At 47.0% G+C, this 14,033-nt stretch overlaps 1 protein-coding gene and 1 long non-coding RNA gene across 7 annotated transcripts in view; one reads left to right on the top strand and one right to left on the bottom strand.

The window, feature by feature from the left end:
* Positions 1 to 14,033, bottom strand: part of HK1 (hexokinase 1) — a 119,898-nt gene that overhangs the window by 66,914 nt on the left and 38,951 nt on the right. The gene's annotated exons all lie outside the window — the stretch shown is intronic.
* On the top strand, positions 153 to 5,911 carry LOC112651930 (uncharacterized). 4 transcript variants are annotated; one of them, XR_003131165.3, is made up of 4 exons: positions 153 to 235; positions 1,013 to 1,290; positions 4,364 to 4,512; positions 5,379 to 5,911. It is a non-coding gene; the product is annotated as an uncharacterized LOC112651930 (long non-coding RNA). The 4 variants fall into 4 exon arrangements; XR_003131164.3 differs by lacking the exon at positions 153 to 235 and adding an exon at positions 516 to 802; XR_003131163.3 differs by lacking the exon at positions 153 to 235 and adding an exon at positions 517 to 773.

Below are 14,033 nucleotides of genomic sequence, written 5' to 3'. Positions count from 1 at the left end.
GGGAGGCGGCGGCTCGCGCGCTCCCCGGCTCCGCGCGCCCGTGCCCGGCAGGGTGACAGCCGCCGGCCGGCCCACCTCCTCGGCGCCCATTGGCTGCCGGCGGCCTCTGCAGCGCGGGGCGGCGGCGCCCGGGCCGGGGCGGGGGGGCGCGGCGGCCGCTCCCTGCCGCTCGGGCGAGGGGGCGGCGGCGCTGCGGAGGGCCCCGCGGCCCGGCGTCTCCCGGCACGTCCCCCACGTAGGGCGCCGGGCTCGGGCGCGCAGGGTCCCGCGGGGGGGCGCCGCGCCGGGGCGGGGGGCGGGGGCCGCGGGCCGCGCGCGGGAGGAGGCGCCGCCCGACTCGGGCCGGACGAGGGCGCGGCGCCGGCCGGGGCAGCCGGAGAAGCGCGGCCCCTTCCCGCGGAAACTCGGGCTCGCCCCCGGGAGCGCGGCGGGTCGGGGCCTCCGGAGGCGGGAGCGGGCGCGGGCGGGCGCTGGGGCCGAGAGGCTGCGCGGAGCCCCGGCCGGGTCCCCGCTCCCGCCGGCTCCTGCGCCGCGCCCCGGCCGCGTCCTCCGGGCCGAGCATCACCCCGACCCGGCTCCCCGCTCCCCGCCTAATCTCCCGCAGGCGGACTGGTGTTGCTAAATCGAGAGCGACGCCCACGGCCCCCGCCCGGAGTCCCGGTTCCTGGGGCTCACCCGCGGGCGCACGCCCCGGCCCGGCCCGGCCCGGCCGCCTGCCCCCGCCTTCCTCTTCCTCGCGGGCGTCTGGGCGCTGCCCCAGGCGTCCCTCCGAGGTGCCACCTTTTTCACTTCCCCAACGGAAGTGAGCTGGGCTGGGAGGAATCCTTAGAGAAACGTTCGGCCTTAACGAGGGGGAGGGGAGGGGCGGCATCGGGCGGTTAGGGGGCGGCTGCGGGAGCCCCGAGTGTTCTTAGATCCCTTGCGTCTGTGTGCAGGAGCCTCTCACTGCCTTACAAGGGGACACGTAATGAGCTCAGAATACAACCAAGTGCTTACTATCCTGCCTCCACAGGTAAGCCAGTTGAGGCTCACCCCAGGCCGTGTATCTTGCCAAACTTGACACAACCGGGAAGTTGTTGATCTCAGGATTAGGACGCTGTGTTTTCCAAGCCAATGCTCACCCGCGCAGTTTGCCATCCTTCCTACCCGAGGAAGCCTCTCTGCCTAAATAGGCCATGCTCTTGGGACCAAGGCTGCACCCTGTGGTGCCCTGAGAGATGGCCACAGTCCAACCCCCCAACCTCTACTCCAGACCTGGATCCGGGGAACCCTGACCCGGCCTACATAAAGGTACAGTGGTATCAGGGGGAGATGGCTTAGGTCCGCTACCTTCTTCCTTTGGGGTCTGACCATTGCTGTCACTGACTGAAGATATGGCCCTAAGGCCAGAGCCTTCAGTCCACAGCTCAGCACTCACTGTCTGCTAGCTGTCTGGCAGTGACCTTCTGAGTCACCTTTCTGAGCTTGCTTCCTCCTCCATAGCATGGAGATAGGAAAGCCCACTCACTCTCCCTTCGTTGCTGTGGAATACTACAAATAAAATAGTTGCTTATATTACACAGTAAGTGGTGGATATTACTATACAATTGGTATGATTAGGGCTTCTCCCTTGCGTTGCCCCACCACCACCACCACCCGTTCTAAGCACAGAGAGGGTGGCGCGATTTTATATTTGCAATTTTGAATTGTTTTCCAAAGAGGCTCCCTAAAATTATTTAAGCTTCAAACCCCACAAAGCCTGGATCTGCCCTCAGGATAGTGTCATTATAAACAAGGAATGTAAGTTTCCTGGCATCCATCAAACACTTACACTGCCTACATGGCCATAAAGCAAAATTGGGAGAAAGAGAATGATTTGGTTGCTCTCAACTGCCACTTGAGTCCTGCAGTTATGATGCTGCCAGACTCACAAGGTGAGAAGCTCCTTGCAGATCTCCTTGCAGATCAAGAACTGTGCTTTGCAAATTGCTGTCTCGCATGCCTAGCACTCGAAGGTGGAATGAGCCTGGCACAGTGATCAGGAGTGTCAGGAGTATACATGCCCCTCAACCTACCATCACTGCGCCCCCATTACATTCATGATCTCTTGGATCATCGTGAGCTGGAGCCAGGGAGAAACTGAGCCTCCCAATTTTCCAGGCTACTCCAAGAAGTTCTGTTTGCAGGCAAGGCGGCTGCCAATGGTTTCTCTTCCCTGGCCATTGAGTGAGAAACTGCTTCTCAGGATGACTCTCCTTCTCCCCACCCCTCGAATGCACACAGTCCCCAAGGTCCATCAATATTTCCTGAGAGATACCTCTAGGTCTGCCCCCACGGCCTCCTTCAACCCCTAGGCCTCGTTGTCCCATGCCAGAAATGTTACAAAAGTTAGCCTCCCCGGTTCCTGGCTTTCTACCATCCAAGTCATTCTGAAGTCCAGGCCACCTCATTCCTGCTAAAAAGCAGCCTAATCACATCATAGCCCTGCCCCAAATCCCTTGACGACACCCTCCTTCCTGACAGAGCCAACTGAAACATCTCTCTCTGCCTGATGTCTGAGGCCTTTGTGATCCGACTCGACTCTTCCCTACCTATCTCTTCCTCCACCCTGGGCCACAGCAAGGCCACTTCCCACTGTTGCCAGCTGGCCTGCCAGGTCCACCAGCTCCCTTTGAGCCCCTGCTCATGAATCCTTGCTTGCCCTGCCTTCTCCACTCACCACCCCTGACCAAGTGTCCCTGTGACCCTCTCACCGAAGGCCCAGCTCTCCCACCATCCACAGAAAGCCTTTCCTAGGCATGCTACTCACCCCAGTCTCCCAGGCCTTAGCACTTCCACAGGGCCAATTCGGACTGTGCTCAGAGTCCATCTAGATCTAGACCAAGACTCTTCTTTACAGACCAGGAACCTGCGATGCAACATGTGGGCCATCTTGTCCAGTGTCAGGCTGTGGTGGAGGTGGGAGCTGGGGCTTAAACCCAGTTCTGATGCCCAGACAGTGCTCTGTCCATCCTCCGCCCCCTCCACCTCACTGCAGCTTGGGCCTCTGATAAGTGACACTGAGTCCTAACAGTCTGCCTGATATTGTTGACTGTCTTCTGGGGGCCTGGCCTTATCTGCCCCAATCACACAGCTTCCTGAGACCAGAGCCCATGCTGCACTGCTGTGTCCCCTCCTGGGCTCAGAGCTGGGCCTGTGTCCTCTCTTTATCATGCCAGTTATCACCTCATGCACTTCTTCATTATCCCACCTCTTTCTGCTGTCATACAGCTCTTAGACGCCAACTAAGCTTGATGAGAGAGCAGAAGGCAAGCTGAGGACAAACCATGAGCAGACAGCCTGGAACCTCCCCCCACCCCCACCTCCTGGGTGGGATATATGTGACATTCCTCCAGGAAACTTCCAACTGTCTTAAAGTTAATGCCTTGCTAGAAGAAAACACAACATTTGCTTGATAATAGCCAGGCCTTTGGTATCCTTTAGCATAATGAAAGCCGCCCCTTTGGCCACCTCCCTTTTTCCTTACCTCCCTCAACACGCAAGTATATTAATCAGCCACTCCTCACCACCCCAGTACAGCAGCTTTCTACCCGTGGGTCCTGTCCATGTGCTTTAATAAAATCACCTTTGTTGCACCAAAGACATCTCAACTATTCATTCTTGACCATCAGCTCTGGACCTCACCAACCCAAAACTATATCAAGCTCCTTGCTGATTATTCTTTGCACCCCAAGGAAGAACAGTAAAGACCTTGACCATTGGAAATCTAGTCCTCCAAGTCTCCCCTCACCCTCCAGATGGCCCTCACTCCTCGCCGAAGCCCCCTGGACTTCCCTCTGCATTTACTGTGCTCTTCTTATAGAAGTCGGGGTTGGGGGAGAGAGTGATCAGATCATGCCAGGCTGCCACCCACAAAAAGCAACTGCCCGAAAGAGAAGGCAGGCCATGGCTAAGTCAGAATGTGACAACTCACATCGGCCCCAGGGCACCGGGAATGGTACTCCAGAAATTCTCTCCAGTGGATCAGAGCTGTACTCCAGCACCTGGGAGTACACTTCAACAGCAATGTTTGCATAATACTGACAGTTTACAGAGCATTTATTTTCTCAGATAATGCCTCATTTCTTCTGATAACAGGCTGGTGAGGTTACCAGGGCAAATATCATTATGCCCACTTCATCAGTCAATGAGGGTTAGGGAAGTTATAGAGCATGTGGCAGGACTCAAAGGCAGAGAAAGGGAATAAAGAAAAATGAAGGCTGGAATGTGAGCCATTGCAGCAAGCTGGAATCCTGAGAGGGGCGTGCTGGCAGGCAAAGCACATTCCAACAGGAAGCACCTGAGAGGGGTCCTGACCCCACATTTCTATCCATTGGATCTGTAGATTTCAACCCTGCTGCATCTGCTGAGAAGAATCACCTGGGGAGCTTTTACAAATGCGGATGCCCAGACCCACGGCACGAGGTTGCAGCTGACCTGACCCTGCCCGACCCGGAGCACAGTGCAAACAAGCTCCTGGCAGAAGCACCCCAGGTAGGTCTGAGGGACTGCCAGGAGATGCGAGTTGCTGATTTCCACGCTAACTTTCCGCGGGAACATGGGGAGGAAAGTTCTGACGTGAATCCCCAGGAGCTAGGTCTTGCGGTCCCTGCAAGGCTGAGGCCACCCCTCGGGGTCCTGGTCCCTCCGCAGATGCATCTGCGCACCCAGATCAAAGTTCACTAGGACTTTGTCCGGAGCCGGTTTTGCTCCTTTGTGGGAAGGCTGCTGAGGAGGGGCGGGGCTGTAAAATCACACCCTGGGCCTGACTCGCTTCCTCTTTTATTTTTGCCCAAAGTTCCGCCCTCTGACAACATCCTAATAGAGGTTACATCCTGGCTACTGCCAGGCCACCACGTGGCCTGGCACCTATCTTAATTAGCCCGCCTAATATTTTGGGGAAATTTGTGGGAAAACACAAATTAGGAGATTTCACTTTCAAATGCAGGTTCCCAGCACCTCCAGTCTAGCCACACAGGGCCTCTGCTAGAACTGAGCAGCCACTGCCCCCTTCAGACAGAGTGGGGTGCTGCAGCCTGGCCCAGGCCCCACCCAGCCCGCCCACTGTGCTAATGCACACTTATGTCTGGCCCCTGTAAGGCCTTTAAGTTTTCAGCTCCTGATAATTGGAATTTGTAGGCAGAAGGCCTCGGGTATTAGGGCTGGGATCAGGAAGGGAGGTGCCAAGGCATGCAAGATTTAAATCTTGCATTCAAATCTTGTACCCTCAGCACCTCTCTTGCTTCACCCAGGTCCTACCTCCTTCATGTATTATAAAGCTCTCTGGCTGCCCCTTGCTCAACCCTGACCTGGTTTACCTGGCTCATAAAACACCTGATTCCCAGAGACACCTCTCTCAGCTTCTGTCCCAAGGTTTCCACTTCCCTGTGGGGATGATTGTCCTTCAGGATTGTGAGGAAAGCCCTGTCTGGCCCTGTGACTTCGTGGACATCCCACCATCATTGCAATTGCCTCTGAACCTCCTATGAATAAAGAATGATAAGCCTCCTATGCATAAAGAATGACAGCTTGAAAGAAGGGTTAACCAGACTACTGAGGCCTGCCTGGCTTTCAGCCCTGCTCCTTATCTCAAGCCCGCTCCTTCCCCAAAGGAAACCCATATCTTGTTGGAACAGAGCAATCTCAAAAATCACCCTGCTGATTACGCTGAGTTTCCTGGGATAGTTCACTCTGATACCCACGCACAACCACCTCCACAGGGCCAACAGAAGATCTTCAATACTAACCCGTTAGAATTAGCTCGAATATATAGAAGGAAATGTTCATGTAGGAGAGTCCATGTCAATACCTAATCAGGGTTCCTAGACTGTGAGATCTCATAGGCCAGCAAATGAAACATGCATACAAATAAAAACTAGGTATTGACTTTTCATTTTGCTAAGAAAAGACAATTTTTACTTGCAATTTCTATCTCCTATCACCATAATTTCCTAAAGAAAAAAAATGTTTTAAGCCAGAGGAAGAAAAATAAGGGCTGCTTTTTAAATTAAGTATCTCCAACTTTATAAAATATAATACCTAATTCTCAGGTAGAACTCGCTGTGGACCAGGCATTATTCTAAATTCTTATATTAACTTGTTTGACCCTCAGAACAACCTAATGAGGTAAATACTAGTTCTATCACCATTTTATAGATGAGATACTGAGTCACAGGAAGATTCAGTGACTTCTTGTCCAGAGCTTCAACCCACTTCTCTTCTTAGTTCCAGACCCATATTCCAACTGCCTGTGAACATGAAGTCCTAGCCCCCATATGCACCTGAAACTCAGGAGGTCTCCCAACACCATCATTTCTCCTTAAACTCTCTCTTCTTGATTCCCTACCTTGTCATTTATTCATTCATTCGACATTTGTGAAGCATCTAGTCTGCCTGTCACTAGAAATGTGCTGGTGAGCAGCAGAGTCCCTGCCTACATTCTGGTGGGGAGAGCCAGACAGTAAACAAGTCACAAATTAAATATACATTAGGTCAGGTGCTAGGAGGAAAAATAAAAAGAATGTAGGCGACAGAGCTACATCCTACAATTTCCATTTACCCTTTGTTCTAACTAATGAGTTAGAGTCAATTTTTAGCTGAATCCAGAACTTCCCCCGCTTCCCAGGTAAAGATTACATTTCTAGCCTTCCTTGCAGCTAGATGTGACCATGGGAGCAAGTTCTGGCCAAAAAGATGAAAGTGAGAGCATCTCATGCTAGCTTCCAGGAAGCTTCCTTAAGACATGATGATTATGCAGCTTTTCTTCTTTGCCATTCTTCCTTCTGGCTGGCTGAAATACAGACAGACTGGCTAGAGAACCAGGAATGTCTTGAATTTTGAGATAATCATGAGAATGGCAACCACACAAAACAAAGCAACAAAAGAAAATAGGAAGAGTTTGCATCCCCATCACCAGGGTGCCCCATAGCAGCCCCCAAAGGTAGGCTTTGGGGTGGGTAGGTAGCCCCCTACCTCTAGATTTGTAGAACTTCAGAGGAAAATAAAATTCCAGTGCATTAACCCAACTGCTATTTTGGAGTTTTCTGTTACTACCAGCCAAATCTAATCCTGATATCTAGGTTGAACAACAGAGAATAAGAGTATCATTTCAGATAGCATGAATAGGTGAGGCCTCTCTGAGGATACACTTGAGCAGAAACCAGAATAGAAGGGAGTACACCATGCCTGTGCCTCCTCTGCCCTCTGGGGAAAAGAGTGGTCCAGGTAGGACCATCTCCCTATCAGCCAAGCTGAAAACCTGAGCATTATCCTTGAGGTTTTTCCCTTCCAAATGCCCTGCATCTAATCTGTCACCAAACCCTACTGAGTCTCCCCATATATGTGCCTCAAGAACAAAGCAAAACACCCACCTAAGAATTCTCTCGAATCCATCCTCTCATCCCCATTCCTTCTGCTAGAACAGGCCTGTAGTGCATTGTATGGTGCCCTATAAAAGATATGCCCTAATCCCCACAACCTGTGTTTGTGACCCTATTTGAAAAAAAGGGGGGGGGGTGGTTCTTGGGGCACCTGGGAGGCTCAGTGGTTGAGCATCTGCCTTTGGCTTGGGTCATGATCCTGGGGTCCTGGGATTGAGTCCTGCATCAGGGTCCCCACAGGGAGCCTGCTTCTCCCTCTGCCTTATGTCTCTGCCTCTCTCTGACTCTCTCATGAATAAATAAATAAACTCTTAAAAAGTGAATAAAAAGGATCTTCGTATATGTAATTACTTTAGGGATCTTGAGATAAGATCTTCCTGGATGGGATCTCCCTGGCGCACCTTAAATCCAATGACCTTCCTGATAAGAGGCAGATGAGAAGATAGTGGGGAAAAAAGAATTGCCTGTGAAGGCAGAGGCAGAGACATGAGGGGGTTCTGCAGCCACAAACCAAGGAGCACCGGGAGCCACCAAAAGTGAAAGAGGCAAGGAAGGATCCTCCCCCTAGAGCCACTGGAGGGAGCCCCGCCCTGCTGACCCCTTGATTTCAGACTTCTGGCCTACAGAACTGCTAGATAATAAATTTCTGTTATTTTAAACCACTAAGTTTGTGCCAATTTGCTATTGCAGCTCTACAAAATGAATACAAAGCCCTTAGTGATACCAACTCTCTCCAACCAGGCTAAGGAACTGATCTGTTCAGAATCAAAAATGTTTAGCAAAAATGTTTTGCTCACATATCTCCACGATCTGTACATTTACTCATAACTATCAATGCATACTATGGCACTAATGTATTATTTGTATTATAAAACATACCTAAAACATAGACATGAAAACAGATGAGACCAATGGGAGTGTCAAATGACACCACTTTGGAACTGTTTGACTCTTCTTAATGAAGTTTAATATAGGGGTCCCTGGGTGGCACAGTTGGGCATCCAACTCTAGGTTTTGGCTTAGTTCGTGACCTCCAGGTCATGAGACGGAGCCCCACGTAGGACTCCACACTTAGCATGGAGTCTGCTCGGGATTCTCTCTTTCCATCTCCCCCTGTCTGCCCTCAACCCCCACTCATACACACACACACACACACACACACACACACTCTCTCTCTCTCTCTCTCTCTAATAAATAAATAAATCTTTTTAAAAAGGTTTAATATATACTGACCACGTGACCCAGCTATTCCATTCCTGGATATTTACCCAAGAGAAATTAAAGCATTTGTCCATACAAGGATTTGTACACAAATGTTCTCAGCACTTTATAGCCCAAACTAGAAACAACCTAAATGTCCATGAGCAGGTGAGCAGATTAAAAAACCGTACTATATCTATACATACTTCAAAGTTCTCAGTATAAAAAATGGAATGATGTCTTTTTCTCCCTTTGGTAACAGTTTTACTGAAATATAATCCATATATCATATAATTTCCCTATTTAAAGTGTAGTTTCATGATTTTTAATATAATTGCAGGGTGGTAACATCATCACTTCAGTCATTTTTAGAGAATTTTCATTATCTCAAAAAGAAACCTTGTACCCATTAGCTGTCACCTCCCAAACTCCTGTGCTCCCCAACCTCAGGCAACCACTAACCTACTTTCTGTCTACAGATGTGCCTGTTCTGGATGTTTCATATAAATGGAATCATACAATATGTGATCTTTGGTGAATGGCTTCTTTCACTTAGCATATTTTTAAGGTTCATTCATGTTGTAGTACATATCTGAACTTCAGTCCTTTTTACTTCTGAATAAGATCCCATTGTGTGGATACATCACCTTTGTTTATCCGATCATCAGTTGACTGATCTTTGGTTGTTTCCACTTTGGGGTTGTATTAATTTAGTAGGGTTGCCATAAAATATTACATACTGTCTTAAACAACAGAAATGTATTTTTTTTTCACAATTCTAGAGGCTAGAAGCCCAAGATCAAGGTGTTAGCAGGTTTACCTTCTTCTAAGGACTCTTTCCTTAGCATGCAGAATCCCCCTTCTTCACATGGTCTCCCTCCCTGTGTGTACACATCCAGGATGTCTCTCTGTGTGTCCAAATTTCCTCTTCTTGAAAAGATGTCATTCAAACTGGAATGGGGGGGGGGGGGACACCCGGGTGTCTCAGTGGTTGAGTGTCTGCCTTCAGCTCAGGGTGTGATCTTGGGGTCCAGGATCAAGTCTCACATTGGGCTTCTTGCAGGGAGCCTGCTTCTCCCTCTGCCTATGTCTCTGCCTCTCTCTGTGTGTCTCTCATGAATAAATAAATAAAATCTTTTTTAAAAACCCACCAAAATGGAATAGGGCCCATTCTAAAGACCTCACTTTTAATTAATTAACTCTTTAAAGACCCCATCTCCAAATGTGATTACATTCTGAAGTACTGGGGGTTAAAAGTTCAACATATGAATTTGGTAGGGGAGGGGCACAATTCAGCCCATAACAGATATCATATTAAGAAACTACTGCCAAATCCAAAGTCACAAAGATTCATACCTATGTTTTCTTCTAAGAGTTTTATAATTTGAGCTATTGAATATTGGGAATTAATTTTTGTATATGGTATGAGGTAGGGATTTAATTTGACTCTTTTGCATGTGGATATTCAATTGTCACAGCATTGTTTGTTGAAGATAGTTCTTACCCCATTGAATTGTTTTCATACCCCTGTGAAAACCAAATGACTTTAAATGTATGAGTTTATCTCTGGACTCTCAATTCTATTCCATAGATCTATAGGTCTATCTTTTTCTTCCCCTTTTTTTAATAAATTTATTTTTTATTGTTCAATTTGCCAACATATAGAATAACACCCAGTGCTCATCCCGTCAAGTGCCCACCTCAGTACCTGTCACCCAGTCACCCCCATCCCCCCTCCACCTCCCCTTCCACCACCCCTAGTTCGTTTCCCAGAGTTAGGAGTCTTTCATGTTCTGTCTCCCTTTCTGATATTTCCCACTCATTTTTTTCTCCTTTCCCCTTTATTCCCTTTCACTATTTTTTATATTCCCCAAATGAATGAGACCATATAATGTTTGTCCTTCTCTGATTGACTTCTTTCACTCAGCATAATACCCTCCAGTTCCATCCATGTCGAAGCAAATGGTGGGTATTTGTCGTTTCTAATTGCTGAGTAATATTCCATTGTATACATAGACCACATCTTCTTTATCCATTCATCTTTCGATGGACACCAAGGCTCCTTCCACAGTTTGGCTATTGTGGACATTGCTGCTAGAAACATCGGGGTGCAGGTGTCCTGGCGTTTCATTGCATCTGAATCTTTGGGGTAAATCCCCAGCAGTGCAATTGCTGGGTCGTAGGGCAGATCTATTTTTAACTCTTTGAGGAACCTCCACACAGTTGTTTTTTTTTTTAAGAGTTTATTTATTTATTCATAGAGATGCAGAGAGAGAGAGTAGCAGAGACACCGGCAGAGGGAGAAGCAGGCTCCATGTAGAGAGCCTGACGTGGGACTCGATCCAGGGCTCCAGGATCACACCCTGGGCTGCAGGCTGCGCTAAACCACTGCGCCACCAGGGCTGCCCTCCACACAGTTTTCCAGAGTGGCTGCACCAGTTCACATTCCCACCAACAGTGCAGGAGGGTTCCCCTTTCTCCACATCCTCTCCAACATTTGTGGTTTCCTGCTTTGTTAATTTTCCCCATTCTCACTGGTGTGAGTGGTATCTCATTGTGGCTTTGATTTGTATTTCCCTGATGGCGAGTGATGCGGAGCATTTCCTCATGTGCTTGTTGGCCATGTCTATGTCTTCCTCTGTGAGATGTCTGTTCATGTCTTTTGCCCATTTCATGATTGGATTGTTTGTTTCTTTGCTGTTGAGTTTAATAAGTTCTTTATAGATCTTGGAAACTAGCCCTTTATCTGATACATCATTTGCAAATATCTTCTCCCATTCTGTAGGTTGTCTTTGAGTTTTGTTGACTGTATCTTTTGCTGTGCAAAAGCTTCTTATCTTGATGAAGTCCCAATAGTTCATTTTTGCTTTTGTTTCTCTTGCCTTCATGGATGAATCTTGCAAGAAGTTACTGTGGCCAAGTTCAAAAAGGGTGTTGCCTATGTTCTCCTCTAGGATTTTGATGGAATCTTGTCTCACATTAAGATCTTTCATCCATTTTGAGTTTATCTTTGTGTATGGTGCAAGAGAGTGGTCTAGTTTCATTCTTCTGCATGTGGATGTCCAATTTTACCAGCACCATATATTGAAGAGACTGTCTTTTATCCAGTGGATAGTCTTTCCTCCTTTGTTGAATATTAGTTGCCCATAAAGTTCAGGGTCCACTTCTGGGTTCTCTATTCTGTTCCACTGATCTATGTGTCTGTTTTTTGTGCCAGTACCACACTGTCTTGATGACCACAGCTTTGTAGTACAACCTGAAATCTGGCATTGTGATGCCCCCAGTTATGGTTTTCTTTTTTAAAATTCCCCTGGCTATTCGGGATCTTTTCTGATTCCACACAAATCTTAAAATAATTTGTTCCAACTCTCTGAAGAACGTCCATGGTATTTTGATAGGGATTGCATTAAATGTGTAAATTGCCCTGGGTAACATTGACATTTTCACAATATTAATTCTTCCAATCCATGAGCATGGAATATTTTTCCATCTCTTTGTGTCTTCTATAGGTCTATCTTTATGCCAGTGCCATGCTGTAGCTTTATAAATTTTGAAAACAGGAAATGTGAATTCCTTGACTTTCTTATTATTTAAGATGTTTTGGCTAATCTGAGTACCTTCCATTGCCATATAAATTTTAGAATTGGCATGTTAACTCCTGCAAAGAAGCCACCTGGAATTTTTAACAGGGATTGTGTTGACTCTATAGATCAATTTGGGGAGTATTGCCATCTTAATATTAAGTCTTACAATCCATGGACATGAACTATCTTTCCGTTTATTTAGATCTTCTTCTATTTCTTTCATCAATATTTTATAGTTTTCAGAGTATAAGTCTTGGACTTCATTTAAGTTTATTCCTAAGTGTTTTGTTTTTTTTTTTTTTTGTGCTATTAGACATGAAACTATTTCCTGGATTTCATTTTTGGATTGTTCATTGTGAATGTATAGAAGTACAATTGATTTTCACATATCGATTTTGTATCCTATAACCTTGCTGAATGTGTTTATTCTAATAGTGTGTGTGTGTGTGTGCCTTAGGATTGTCTATATACAAGATCATGTAGGATGAACTTGATACACACAGCAATATGAAAATATTGAAGCCAGACACAAAAGAACACACATGTATAATGACACTTATATGACATTCAAGAACAGGAAAACTAACCTATGGTGATAGAAGTCAGAACAATGATAACCTCAGGACAGGGGATGGGAAAGTAGTAAATGGATAGGGACATGAGATTTTGGGGGGTGATGGAAATGTTCTATATCTTGAACTGTGTTCTATACACATGTTCAGATTTCTCAAACTGACAGGATGTATGCATTTGACTGCTAATAAATTCTACTTCAATTATAAAGAGACATAAAGATGAGATAAACTATTTTAAAGTGTGGTGGCCTAATAGTATCATTAACTAATTATCTTAAGGCCTCTCTATACATAAGGATTAGCTTATCATTAGTGATATACAGAATAAAGCCAGAATTCAAATAGTCTAGTCTGTTTTGTTTCTCTGACTGCTCAAATATAAATCTAATCAGATCTTTTATTTCTTTTAACCCCAAGATGTGGCTGATAAGCAGCTGGTACCAGGGATAGGAAATGAGTCAGCACTCTTCTCATTGTTCATTAGCTCTTTTTTTTTGTTTTTTGTTTTTTTTTTTAGTAATATCTACATCCAACATGGGGCTCAAACCCAAGACCCAAAGATCAAGAGTCACTTTCCCTTCTAGCTGAGCCAACCAGGTGCCTCCATTATTCATTAGTGTTAATCCACAGTTTCTATGCAGAAATCTTTCTAAGCCACTTGCTTATTTTGTGAGGGTCAGCCTACTTAAAGCCAGATATGATGTATGAAACTACTTCAACCAGGCAGTCATAAGGCAGTAATGCCTTGTGATATGCTAAAAATGGCCCTGGAAACAAAGGAGCCATGTTCCTCCCCCTTTTTATTGAGAGACCCTGAGTACAAAATCATACAAGTACCAATCTGGAAGACTCACCAAGGAAAGCTACCAGTGCTGATTGAGCTTTTAAAAATTGTTAGCAATGGAACTTGTAAAACTTTCTTCCCACTCCAAGGTGGATCATCTGGCACACACATCACCTCTGGAGATCTTTCTACATGCATCCCCACTATCTCCTGACTGGTACCCTGGAAGCTCAAGGCTCATGCTCCTTGCTGGTGTCAGAACACAATTTAATCACATGACTCTTCAGCCTAAAGATCTTTTGGGCCCCCTCAACAGACCAATAGACTGTAACCGACATCTAGTGCCAGCCCCACCCAACTCCATCAGCCTCCCTTCCCGCCTTCCCCACCAGCTCCACAGCAGGAAGCCTCCCAGGCTCTTTCCATCCTCACAGGCTCTGCCTTTGCCCTTGCTGCCACCTCTGCCTGGAATGTCCCTCCTGGCCTGTAGATT

The sequence above is a fragment of the Canis lupus genome, chromosome 4 (assembly GCF_003254725.2).
Source record: "Canis lupus dingo isolate Sandy chromosome 4, ASM325472v2, whole genome shotgun sequence".
NCBI classification, from domain to species: Eukaryota; Metazoa; Chordata; class Mammalia; order Carnivora; family Canidae; genus Canis; species Canis lupus.
The sequence above is the reverse complement of the archived record's forward strand: the minus strand, read 5'-3'. Positions and strand labels throughout refer to the sequence as shown.